The 12,087-nt window shown below is 44.0% G+C and overlaps 1 protein-coding gene across 1 annotated transcript in view; it reads left to right on the forward strand.

The window, feature by feature from the left end:
* The first annotated feature begins 323 nt into the window (after nucleotides 1–323).
* The window catches only part of LOC126266726 (probable cytochrome P450 301a1, mitochondrial), a 286,151-nt gene continuing 274,387 nt past the window's right edge, over nucleotides 324–12,087 (forward strand). The window contains exon 1 of the mRNA XM_049971202.1: nucleotides 324–426. The gene's annotated coding sequence lies outside the window, so the exon portion shown is untranslated. The remainder of the gene's footprint in view (nucleotides 427–12,087) is intronic.

A 12,087-nucleotide genomic window follows, 5' to 3' on the forward strand; every position in this document is an offset into this window, starting at 1 on the left:
TCATTTGTTGAAAACTGGCTCACACATGTATTCCAAAGGCATTTGGGGAACGCACAACAGCAGTGCTCCAGACATCGCTGATCTGTCTTGCCTTGCTGCAAACAAGCCCACTACCTGACTCAAGTTACGCAACGTGGCTGTGATTCTGTCCTCTCAGGCGCTAGACACGTAGGGCCACTGAGATCCCGGAAGGCGTTGAGATTGTCTTTCGTAGTAATGTCGATATCATTATTCGCGTGACAGTCGTGGACAGTGCGCTGCAGCCCCCTTCCCGGTCCGCGTCGCGGGACCGTTACGTCACAGCTGCCTTGTCATCCAATAGCCGGCACAGTCAAGTATCTCAAGGCAGCACCAGCGCCGCGCAGCTGTCAGTAATCGCCGAGCTCGCCACTGGCGCGAGGTTACTGCCTGCGTTATTGCGACCAGGTGAGAAGGCCGGCGCATGTTTTGCCTAGTTTACAGACGACACTAGGTTGCAAGCAACTGCGCTACCGGCCACTGCGCATGCGCGCTACTCGTTTGCGCAATTCCTCGGTGAAACAAAACACATTCGGCGTTTCCAACTTTGGCGACGCTAGTTGCATGAGTTTTGCGGTTATGTACGTTCTTAGAGTGTAGACAAACTGTAATGTGAAGTGGGGAACGGAGAATAATGTTCGCGTTTTGGATATCTATACTTTGCATAAGTGTTTGTGGGATTTCAGTGAAGCTGATTACAAAAATAAACAACATCTTGTGATACCTTCACGTGCAATCAGAACACAGATAGGTTGACAATATCTGAGCTGCAGGGCACAATTTATTTATTAAGAAAAATACAAGCAAAAGTAATTATAGCTGTAGAAATGCTCTTGTCTACAAGACTAAAATCCCATCGTTCGAGTTGGCTGACTTTTTTTTTTAAGGAATATTGTTGACAGGAGGGAAGGCTACACAAATCAAGAAGCTACATTCTTTATTCAATATTCACCCGTTCAAAACGTTGCAGCAGTGCTCCCCATTCAAATATGTTTGAATTTTGAAATATTTCCACTGTACAGATCTACCTTCAAGAGTGTAGTTTGTAAACCATTCTCTTCGTATTGCAGCCAGCTTCGAATTATTACTGCTGTTAATGTTAATAATTATTACTGTTAATGCAAATAATTGTTGGTATTAATGAAAAAGCGTCATCACCAACTAAAACCGCGTCTTACAGCATGCCGAGTGTTCTCGATTGTAATGCACGCAATGTGATATGAAATTTCAGTTCTGGCGACAGTGCTTCACGCATTACAGTATCTTTATTCCCTATCGCGTAATTATCTCTATTTAGAAGAAACGTTAACTGTTCTGGTGACATTCTAAGATAATTAAAAGAGCTTCTTAGATCTTCCATTACAAGTTATTTCAGCAAGGATGCTGAGCAATAGACTTGACGTCTTTTATTCATCTAGTCAAGAATCGAAACACGATTCTTTTTTTTTTTTCTTATGTAGCGATTCCAAGCAACAAGCTTTAACTCCATCACAACTCGGGCGACGTGCAGCTGCCAAAACTTTCATTTCAGACACGACACAGGAACCCACGAAACGACGAAACTGAAGTGTATACTGGCTTCGCCATATCTACAGTCGAACATGAAACCATTTGCGTGCAACACATTCCACGCAACGAGTGGCGCAACCCAATGTCGTCGTGTAAACTACGCTTTAGACTAACAGAAGCCAGTACGTTACAATGGACAGTGGGTGCTCCACAGAGGCTGGTGTGCCTCAAGGAAGCGTAATAGAACCTCTGTTCCTGGTATAGATAAGCGATGTATCAGATAGGATCAGCAGCACTGTAAGATGTAGTGTACAGGAACGTATCTCTGTTGAACGATCGTAAGCAATTGCAGAAACACTTGGACAACGTTTGCATTTGGTGTAGTGAATTGTAGTTGTCTATAAAAGTGGCTAAACGTAGCGTAAAACCTATTACAAAGAGATATAACCTGACAGTGTAAGTTTGCAAGTTTAGTGGTGACATCTTGGGCATATCACAACGTTTAAATGTTTATGGGTAATAGTAAAAAGCGCTGTAAATGGGGTGCTCACGTAAAATCGGTATTAGGGAAGGCGAACTGAACATTTAGATTCGTTGGAATGGCTCTGAGAAAATGCAGCACATCTGTAAAGGAGGTTGTATACAATACGCTTGTGCAACCAATTGGAGAATATTGTTCTAGCGTTTGGAGTTCTTATTAAGTAGACATGCCAACAGGCATCGAACGATTTTAGAGGCGCCCTGCTAACATCGTAAAAGGTCGGTTTAACCCATACTAAATGATCGTGGAGTATAAACGGGCTACAGTTACAAAAAGATAACCAGTTCTCTTGAAATCTTGTTGCGTAAGATAGTGTACTGTGCTGGCATCATGTTGTCTCTCGTGTACGTGTAATGAGAAGAAGATAAGAGAGGTTATGCCGCTTGTCGAAACATTTACACAGTCATTTCTTCCCTCGCTCAACACATGAAGGGAATAGAAAAAGAGAATCGATAACGTCGACACACTCCCTCTTACCATGCACATCAGAGCATCTTGCGGAGTATATATGTAAATGTAAATGTTGGGGAAAGGGAGATTATCAACACTACAGGGAAACTCGCCCGTCTCATTAGAACTTAAACGGAATAATATACACCAAATTTCCCAAGAACATAATATTGCACCATTTACATTCTTCTTTATTCTTTCTCTAACTGGATGTTCGTAATAAATTGACTCTCAATTTCAAGTGCTGTGCGTATATAAGACGACTAGGTGTTTCTGTGTGTGGTGTTCTGAACTTTAGTACACCTGTTAATTACACGTCAGTGCTATAACAGAGTAAAAGTTGTGAACAATTAATTTCAACTAAAATGTTGCAACAGAAATATTTCGTATTTAGAGAATGAGGAAATTAAGGATGAAATAAAATGGGCAACCTTTTTTCTCTATCTTGGAACCATTTCTCAAAAACAGTATCAAACCTATTCCGGTCGAATAAACTGGAAAGGCATTTTGTTCTATCAGTAAACTGCGACAAAAGTATGCACACAGCTTCTCCAACCTTAAAAGCTATGAGGATTTCATCACCTTTAATACTGTGAAGCAAATCTCTTCTACTGGAAGCTCTTTGCTTTTCATATTCTGAGATGTGCTATTTGGGATCAAAACAATAAAAAAGTCCAGTAAATATGGGCTCTAAGGTACATACTTTAAAAGCCATGAACACATGTTCGTCTTCGCTTCTGCGAAAAATCATCTCTTCTACCGAACAAGTGCTCATAGTTCTTAAGGTGTGCATTTTAGAGACCATGTTTCCTAGACATTTTTGTTTCGAATTATGGTTCCTGTCATATCCCTGAATACTGACCACTCTTCCTGCGACTGCCGATACATGTTAGAGTAGTTAAAGCTGCTGTGTAGGGCAGACAGGACGAGAGATCCACTCTCGCTATTCTCAAAATTTCAGTTGCCCAACTGTCACTGTACAAATATGGCCAAAGTAAGCGTATTACACTGTTGTCACCTTATTATGTGACCACCTGCCAAAAGTCTGATAACCAACTTTTCCAATGTGGACGACTGCGAGACCTGCAGGAATAAAGTCAGGGAGGTTCTGGAAGGATGTGGAACCAAGCCAACTCCAGTGTGTGGCACGCTGATGTAGATTTCTTGGTAGTGTGTACACAGTGGAAAGAGCCTGATTGATGTTTAATGAACAAAGTAAGAGCATATGGACTGTCAGACCAATTGTGTGATTGGATTGAAGAGTTCCTAGATAACAGAACGCAGCATGTCATTCTCAATGGAGAGAAGTCTTCCGAAGTAAGAGTGATTTCTGGTGTGCCGCAGGGGAGTGTAGTAGGACCGTTGCTATTCACAATATACATAAATGGCCTTGTGGATAACATCGGAAGTTCACCGAGGCTTTTTGCGAATGATGCTGTAGTGTATCGAGATGTTGTAACAATGGAAAATTGTACTGAAATGCTGGAGGATTTGCAACGAATTGAAGCATGGTGCAGGTAATGGCAATTGAATCTCAATGTAGATAAGTGTAATGTGCTGCGAATACATAGAAAGAAAGATCCCTTATCATTTAGCTACAATATAGCAGGTCAGTAACTGGAAGCAGTTAATTCCATAAATTATCTGGGAGTTCGCATTAGGAGTGATTTAAAATGGAATGATCATATAAAGTTGATCGTCGGTAAAGCAGATGCCAGACTGAGATTCATTGGAAGAATCCTAAGGAAATGCAATCCGAAAACAAAGGAAGTAGGTTACAGTAGACTTATTCGCCCACTGTTTGAATATTGCTCACCAGTGAGGGATCCGCACCGGATAGGGTTGATAGAAGAGATAGAGAAGATCCAACGGAGAGCAGTGCGCTTCGTTACAGGATCATTTAGTAATCGCGAAAGCGTTACGGAGATGATAGATAAACTCCAGTGGAAGACTCTGCAGGTGAGACGCTCAGTAGCTCGGTACGGGCCTTTGTTGAAGTTTCGAGAACATACTTTGACTGAGGAGTAAAGCAGTATATTGCTCCCTCCTACGTATATCTCGCGAAGAGACCATGAGGATGAAATCAGAGAGATTGGAGCCCACACAGAGGCATACCGACAATCTTTCTTTCCACGAACAATACGAGACTGGAATAGAAGGGAGAACCGATAGAGGTACTCAAAGTACTCTCCGCCACGCACCGTCAGGTGGCTTGCGGAGTATGGATGTAGATGTAGATTGAGGTAGTCTCAGAGATTCTCGACTGGGTTTAAATAAATGGAGTTTGGTGGCCAGGGGATGTTCTCTGAACCACGCATGTACAACGCGAGATGTGTGACAAGTTGCATTGTCCTGCTCGTAGATGCCCTTGTGCTGAGGACAAACAAACTGCATGTAGGGCTGGATATGATCCCCAAGGCTAAATCCTTACTTGTGTTGATTCATTGTGCCTTCCATAATGACGAGATCACACATGAAATGCCCTCAGGTCCGGGTCTCACCGACGATTGTTGCAGGATGTTTGCTTTCAGACGTTTCACACGGTACATGCCAATGGCCTTCTGTCCGATGGAGCATAAAATGCGATTTATCTGAAAAGGCCACCTCTCGCCACTCAGTGGATTTCTATTTGCGGTGTTGGTGTGGAAATTCCGGCCCTCATCGTCTATGAAAAGCAGTCAGCATGGGTGCATGAATTTGGCACCTGCTGTGGATGCCTACACATAGCAACGTTTGCTGAACGGTCGTTGAGAAGACAATATCGGTAGCCCCTTGGTTCATCTGGGTGGTCATTTGCTCGACAGTTATACGTCTACTCGCCTGTACACATCACCGCAGCTGTCATCCATCATCGTCATCTGTGGCCTGTGGTGCACCACTGTTTCCTTGATGATTGTTTTGGTTAGTGCCATTTTGCCATGGCGGTATGCTTTAATCACAGTGATACGTGAACGCAAATAGGAACGTGTGTAAAAAAATCAACACACTTATAATAGCTAAGTGACTTATTTTTTAAATATGCACTGCTGGCCATTGAAAATGCAGACCTTGAATGGCAACGAAAAAATGCCAACCTGTCATGAATTGTACTACATGCTTGCATTTGCAAAGGATTAGCATTCCAGCACAATCTTACACAGTAGGTGGCAAAAATACCATCTACATTTTCTACACAAAAAAGGATTACGCAGCACGTTCCTCATTAGTAAACTGCAACTGCGGCAGGTTTGTGTCCCAAAGTTGGTTGGTCGGCGTTCCACGACTGCCATGCAAATACGATATCGATGGGTCCTGGAGAGCCATACTCAAGGCCATGCAGAAACTCAGCTGCCTGCTGCTAGCAGCACTCGAGGCGACAGACATGACTGACATGTTAAGGCCGGTGACTGTGACCTATCTTTATCTTTCGGTAAGATAACATGAGACCATATTTTTCTCGTGCTGTCCTGACTTGTCTTGATATGAAGGATGTCCGAATGTTGACCCACTGAGCACATCCACCAGATCCCTCACTTACTGAAAACCTCTGGTCATGGATTGTCAAGTGACTGGTGTGCACTACACAAACCACTACTGTTGTCTAACGCTGGCACAGAGTTGAATCAGTGTGAAATGACATACCCACATCTACATCGAAGCTCAGTTTGAGTTGATACGAAGCCAGCTTAGAACCATTGTTCCAAACAGGGATGGGATCCCTATGTACTAAATTTCGCACTCTGTATATCCCTAAGTTATCTATAAACTTAATCATGTACGGTTATTAATGCTCTGTATACCTCAAAGTAAGTGAAACTTCATGATTTATTATCGTTCCTGCTGTTGCATTTATTACCCTGTTGGATATTTTCAACTTAAACTGAAGATGACTAAATAACTACACACATCAAAAAAAGTTTTGCATCACCTCGGTTTCGAGAGTTCCGGAACCTGTACAGAAAAATTAGAATAGAGATCAACACAAACATCATTTCCACCCTTTTTTATTGCTCATGAAAACCACACTTTGCATGTTGTGCCACCATACAGCGAGACCTTCAGGTGGTCCAGATTGCTGTACCCACCGGTACCGCTAATGCCCAGGAGCACGTCTTCTTGCATTGATGCATGCCTGTATTCGTCGTGGCATACTATCCACAAGTTCATCAAGGCACTGTTGGTCCAGATTGTCCCACTCCTCAACGGCGATTCGGCGTAGCTCTCTCAGAATAGTTGGTGTTTCACGTCGTCCTTAAACAGCCCTTTTCAATCTATCTCAGGCATTTTTGAAAAGGTTCATGTTTGGAGAACATGCTGGCCACTCTAGTCGAACGATGTCGTTATCCTGAAGGAAGTCATTCACAAGATGTGCACGATGGGGGCGCGAATTGTCGTCCATGAAGACGAATGCCTCGCCAGTATGCCGCCGATATGGTTGCACTATCGGTCGGAGGATGACATGAATTCGAAAGTAAGGTTCTATGTACTGACTTGGCAGAAAATCCTAAGAAATTTTGGTCATATGTCAAAGCGGTAGGTGGATCAAAACAAAATGTCCAAACACTCTGTGACCAAAATGGTACTGAAACAGAGGATGACAGACTAAAGACCGAAATACTAAATGTCTTTTTCCAAAGCTGTTTCACAGACGAAAACTGTACTGTAGTTCCTTCTCCAGATTGCCGCACAGATGAAAAAATGGTAGATATCGAAATAGACTACAGAGGGATAGAGAAACAATTAAAATCGCTCAAAAGAGGAAAGGCCGCTGGACCTGATGGGATACCAGTTCGATTTTACACAGAGTACGCGAAGGAACTTGCCCCCCTTCTTGCAGCGGTGTACCGTAGGTCTCTAGAAGAGCGTAGCGTTCCAAAGGATTGGAAAAGGGCACAGGTAACCCCCGTTTTCAAGAAGAGACGTCGAACAAATGTGCAGAACTATAGACTTATATCTCTAACGTCCATCAGTTGTAGAATTTTGGAACACGTATTATGTTCGAGTAAAATGACTTTTCTGGAGACTAGAAATCTACTCTGTAGGAATCAGCATGGGTTTCGAAAAAGAAGATCGTGTGAAACCCAGCTATTCGTCCACGAGACTCAGAGGGCCATAGACACGGGTTCCCAGGTAGATGCCGTGTTTCTTGACTTCCGCAAGGCGTTCGATACAGTTCCCCACAGTCGTTTAATGAACAAAGTAAGAGCATATGGACTATCAGACCAATTGTGCGATTGGATTGAAGAGTTCCTACACAACAGAACGCAGGTGTGCCGCAGGGGAGTGTCGTAGAACCGTTGCTGTTTGCAATATACATAAATGACCTTGTGGATGACATCGGAAGTTCACCGAGGCTTTTTGCGGATGATGCTGTGGTATATCGAGAGGTTGTAACAATGGAAAATTGTACTGAAATGCAGGAGGATTTGCAACGAATTGAAGCATGGTGCAGGTAATGGCAATTGAATCTCAATGTAGATAAGTGTAATGTGCTGCGAATACATAGAAAGAAAGATCCCTTATCATTTAGCTACAATATAGCAGGTCAGTAACTGGAAGCAGTTAATTCCATAAATTATCTGGGAGTTCGCATTAGGAGTGATTTAAAATGGAATGATCATATAAAGTTGATCGTCGGTAAAGCAGATGCCAGACTGAGATTCATTGGAACAATCCTAAGGAAATGCAATCCGAAAACAAAGGAAGTATGTTACAGTACACTTGATCGCCCACTGCTTGAATACTGCTCAGCAGTGTGGGATCCGTACCAGATAGGGTTGATAGAAGAGATAGAGAAGATCCAACGGAGAGCAGTGCGTTTCGTTACAGTATCACTTAGTAATCGCGAAAGCGTTACGGAGATGATAGATAAACTCCAGTGGAAGACTCTGCAGGAGAGACGCTCAGTAGCTCGGTACGGGCTTTTGTTGAAGTTTCGAGAACATACCTTCACCGAGGAGTAAAGCAGTATATTGCTCCCTCCTTCGTATATCTCGCGAAGAGACCATGAGGATAAAATCAGAGAGATTGGAGCCCACATAGAGGTATACCGACAATCCTTCTTTCCATGAACAATACGAGACTGGAATAGAAGGGAGAACCGATAGAGATACTCAAAGTACCCTCCGCCACGCACCGTCAGGTGGCTTGCGGAGTATGGATGTAGATGTAGAAGCAGATTCACGTATCGTACAGCCGTTACGGCGCCTTCCATGACCACCAGCGGCATACATCGGTCCTACATAGTGCGACCCCAAAACAGCAGAGAACCTCCACCTTACTGCATTCGCTGGACAGTGTGTCTAAGGCGTTCAGCCTGACCGGGTCGCCTCCAAACACGTCTTCGACAATTGTCTGGTTGGAGGCATATGCGACACTCATCGGTGAAGAGAACGTGATGCAAATCCTGAGCGATCCATTCGGCATGTTGTTGGGCCTATCTGTAACGCGCTGCATGGTGTCGTCGTTGCAAAGCTGGACCTCGCCATGGACGTCGGGAGTGAAGGTGCGTATCATACACCCTTTTGTGCACATTTTGAGTCGTAACATGATGTCCTGTGGCTGCACGGAAAGCATTATTCGATATGGTGGCGTTGCTGTCAGGGTTCCTTCGAGCCGTAATCCGTAGGTAGCGGTTATCCACTGCAGTTGTAGCCCTTGAGTGGCTTGAGCGAGGCATGTCATCGACAGTTCCTGTCTCTCTGTATTTCCTCCATGTCCGAAAAACATCGCTTTGGGTCACCCCGAGACGCCTGGGCACTTCCCCGTTGAGAGCCCTTCCTAGCACAAAGTAACAGTGCGGACGCTGCTACATTTGCTCTTACACAACAACTACAGGGCACGAAGAAGTGCGAGATCGTGTCATGGTTGTCTGTGGGATCAACTGAAATTCAGAGGTACCTCTATGTTTACATAGAGTATGCTGTGTAGTTTGTGTTTATGTTTTTCTAGATGCGCACGAGAGGGAGGGGACGGGATTCAGTATCAGACTGTAGAAAATAGTACGCCTATAGTACTGAAGCTACCTTACGCTTTGTGTCTAAGGGTGCTTCCCGAATTCTTGTTATAGTCGCGAATGGTGCATGGCAAGAACGGCTGTTGCTAAAGCGTCAGGATGAGCTGTAATTTCTCTGCACGACTCTCCTTGAAACATAGGCTCTCGGAATTTGAACAGTAAACCCGACCGTGATAGAAAATGCCTCTCTTGTAGCGTCTACTATATTTATTTGAGCATTTCCGTAACTGTTCCATGAAATTTCGGGCGAACTGCAGGAAGTGTGTAGCTCGCTGATACGATATTTAGGTGCAGAGTCTCCTGGCCATGTTCAGATATATACGAGACATCTGTATATACCAGTATGGCTAGAAAACTCTGCGCTGAAATACCGTGCCAGTGCGTTACGGACATCCAGCAGTTTGCCCAAAATTACACTGGACACTCCGTATGCGGGGAAAGATTTTTTTTTAAATTCTAGGTTTCGGAAATATTGACCATACAACTATCAACAGTTGTAACTGTACAGAGTTAATAAAACTTTAAGCTAAAGCAAAATAATAGAATAACCTTAGCTCTGTGGACAGTGTGCACGCTCTCACGAGTGTAGTTTATTCGAGTTATTAGCCTTGTGACATTCAACCCAAGGCTCGGGATGTTGACACATAATATTCGTAATTTGTTTCTACAAACTTTCTGAAAAATTACACAGCCTACCAAAATAATTGCGTGAAATTCAGTGAGTGTCTCTTTCATCCTTGAGAACAATTACGAATATAAATGATGACCGGTACTAGATACTTGAAGGAGAGATACTACACTACCGGTCATTAAAATTGCTACACCAAGAAGAAATGCAGATGATAAACGTGTATTCATTGGACAAATATATTACACTAGAACTGACATGTGATTAAATTTTCACGCAAGTTGGGTGCATAGATCCTGAGGAATCAGTACCCAGAACAAACACCTCTGGCCGTAATTACGGCCTTGGAACGCCTGGGCATTGAGTCAAACAGAGCTTGGATGACGTGTACAGGGACAGCTGCCCGTGCAGCTTCAACACGATACCACAGTTCATCAAGAGTAGTGACTGGCGTAGTGTGACGAGCCAGCTCGGCCACCGTTAACCAGACGTTTTCAATTGGTGAGAGATCTGGAGAATATGCTGGCCAGGGCAGCAGTCGAACATTTTCTGTATCCAGAAAGGCCCGTACAGGACCTGCAATGTGCGGTCGTGCATTATCCTGCTGAAATGTAGGGTTTCGCAGGGATCGAATGAAGGGTAGAGCCACGGGTCGTAACACATCTGAAATGTAAAGACCACTGTTCAAAGTGCCGTCAATGCGAACAAGAGGTGACCGAGACGTGTAACCAATGGCACCCCATACCATCACGCCGGGTGATACGCCAGTATGGCAATGACGAATACACGCTTCCAATGTGCGTTCACCGCGATGTTGCCTAACACGGATGCGACCATCATGATGCTGTAAACAGAACCTGGATTCATCCGGAAAAATGACGTTTTGCCATTCATGCACCCGATCGTCGTCGAGTACACCATCGCAGGGGCTCCTGTCTGTGGTGCAACGTCAAGGGTAACTGCAGCCATGGTCTCCGATCTGATAGTCCATGCTGCTGCAAACGTCGTCGAACTGTTCGTGGAATTATCTTGCAAACGTCCCCATCTGTTGTCACAGGGATCGCGACGTGGTTGCACGATACGTTACAGCCATGCGGATAAGATGCCTTTCATCTCGACTGCTAGTGATACGAGGCGGTTGGGATCCAGCACGGCGTTCCGTATTACCCTCCTGAACCTACAGATATCATATTCTGGTAACAGTCATTGGATCTCGACCAACGCGAGCAGCAATGTCGTGATACGATAAACCGCAATCGCGATAGGCTACAATCCGACCTTCATCAAAGTCGGAAACGTGATGGTACGCATGTCTCCTCCTTACACGAGGCATCACAACAACGTTTCATCAGGCAACGCCGGTTAACTGCTGTTTGTGTATGAGAAATCGGTTGGAAACTGTCTTCATGTCAGCACTTTGTAGGTGTCGCCACCGGCGCCAACCCTGTGTAAATGCTCTGAAAAGCTAATCATTTGCATATCACAGCATCTTTTTCCTGTCGGTTAAATTTCGCGTCTGTAGAACGTCATCCTCGTGGTGTAGCAATTTTAATAGCCAGTAGTGTATGTTTAATGAATTTTATTTATTTTGAACAAACGAAAAAGGGAGTACGTTGATCATTTTTCAGCGGCAGTGCTGAGTGAATGGTGAAAACAAGCAAGAATTAGTCAAAAACAAAAATGAACTTAATGAATTGTTTAACGATTGTTTTTTTTAAAGCAAGGGAAAAGGAATGGAGTGACGAAACAGTTTTCCTACTGCTCATTTACAAAGAAGTCCGCCCTTCCTAATCAAAATGCATGCAAGTCTGAAGATCAACTGAAGCTTGACCAGAGGTGAGCAATGAATCAACATAGAGGTTTCCTAAACTGCCGGACCTGATCCATACTTTACTGTATCAACCATGAGTGCTGCGTCGTCGTGGTTGCGTCAGGTGGGGTGATGGC

This window comes from Schistocerca gregaria, chromosome 4 (genome assembly GCF_023897955.1).
Source record: "Schistocerca gregaria isolate iqSchGreg1 chromosome 4, iqSchGreg1.2, whole genome shotgun sequence".
Classification (NCBI taxonomy): Eukaryota; Metazoa; Arthropoda; class Insecta; order Orthoptera; family Acrididae; genus Schistocerca; species Schistocerca gregaria.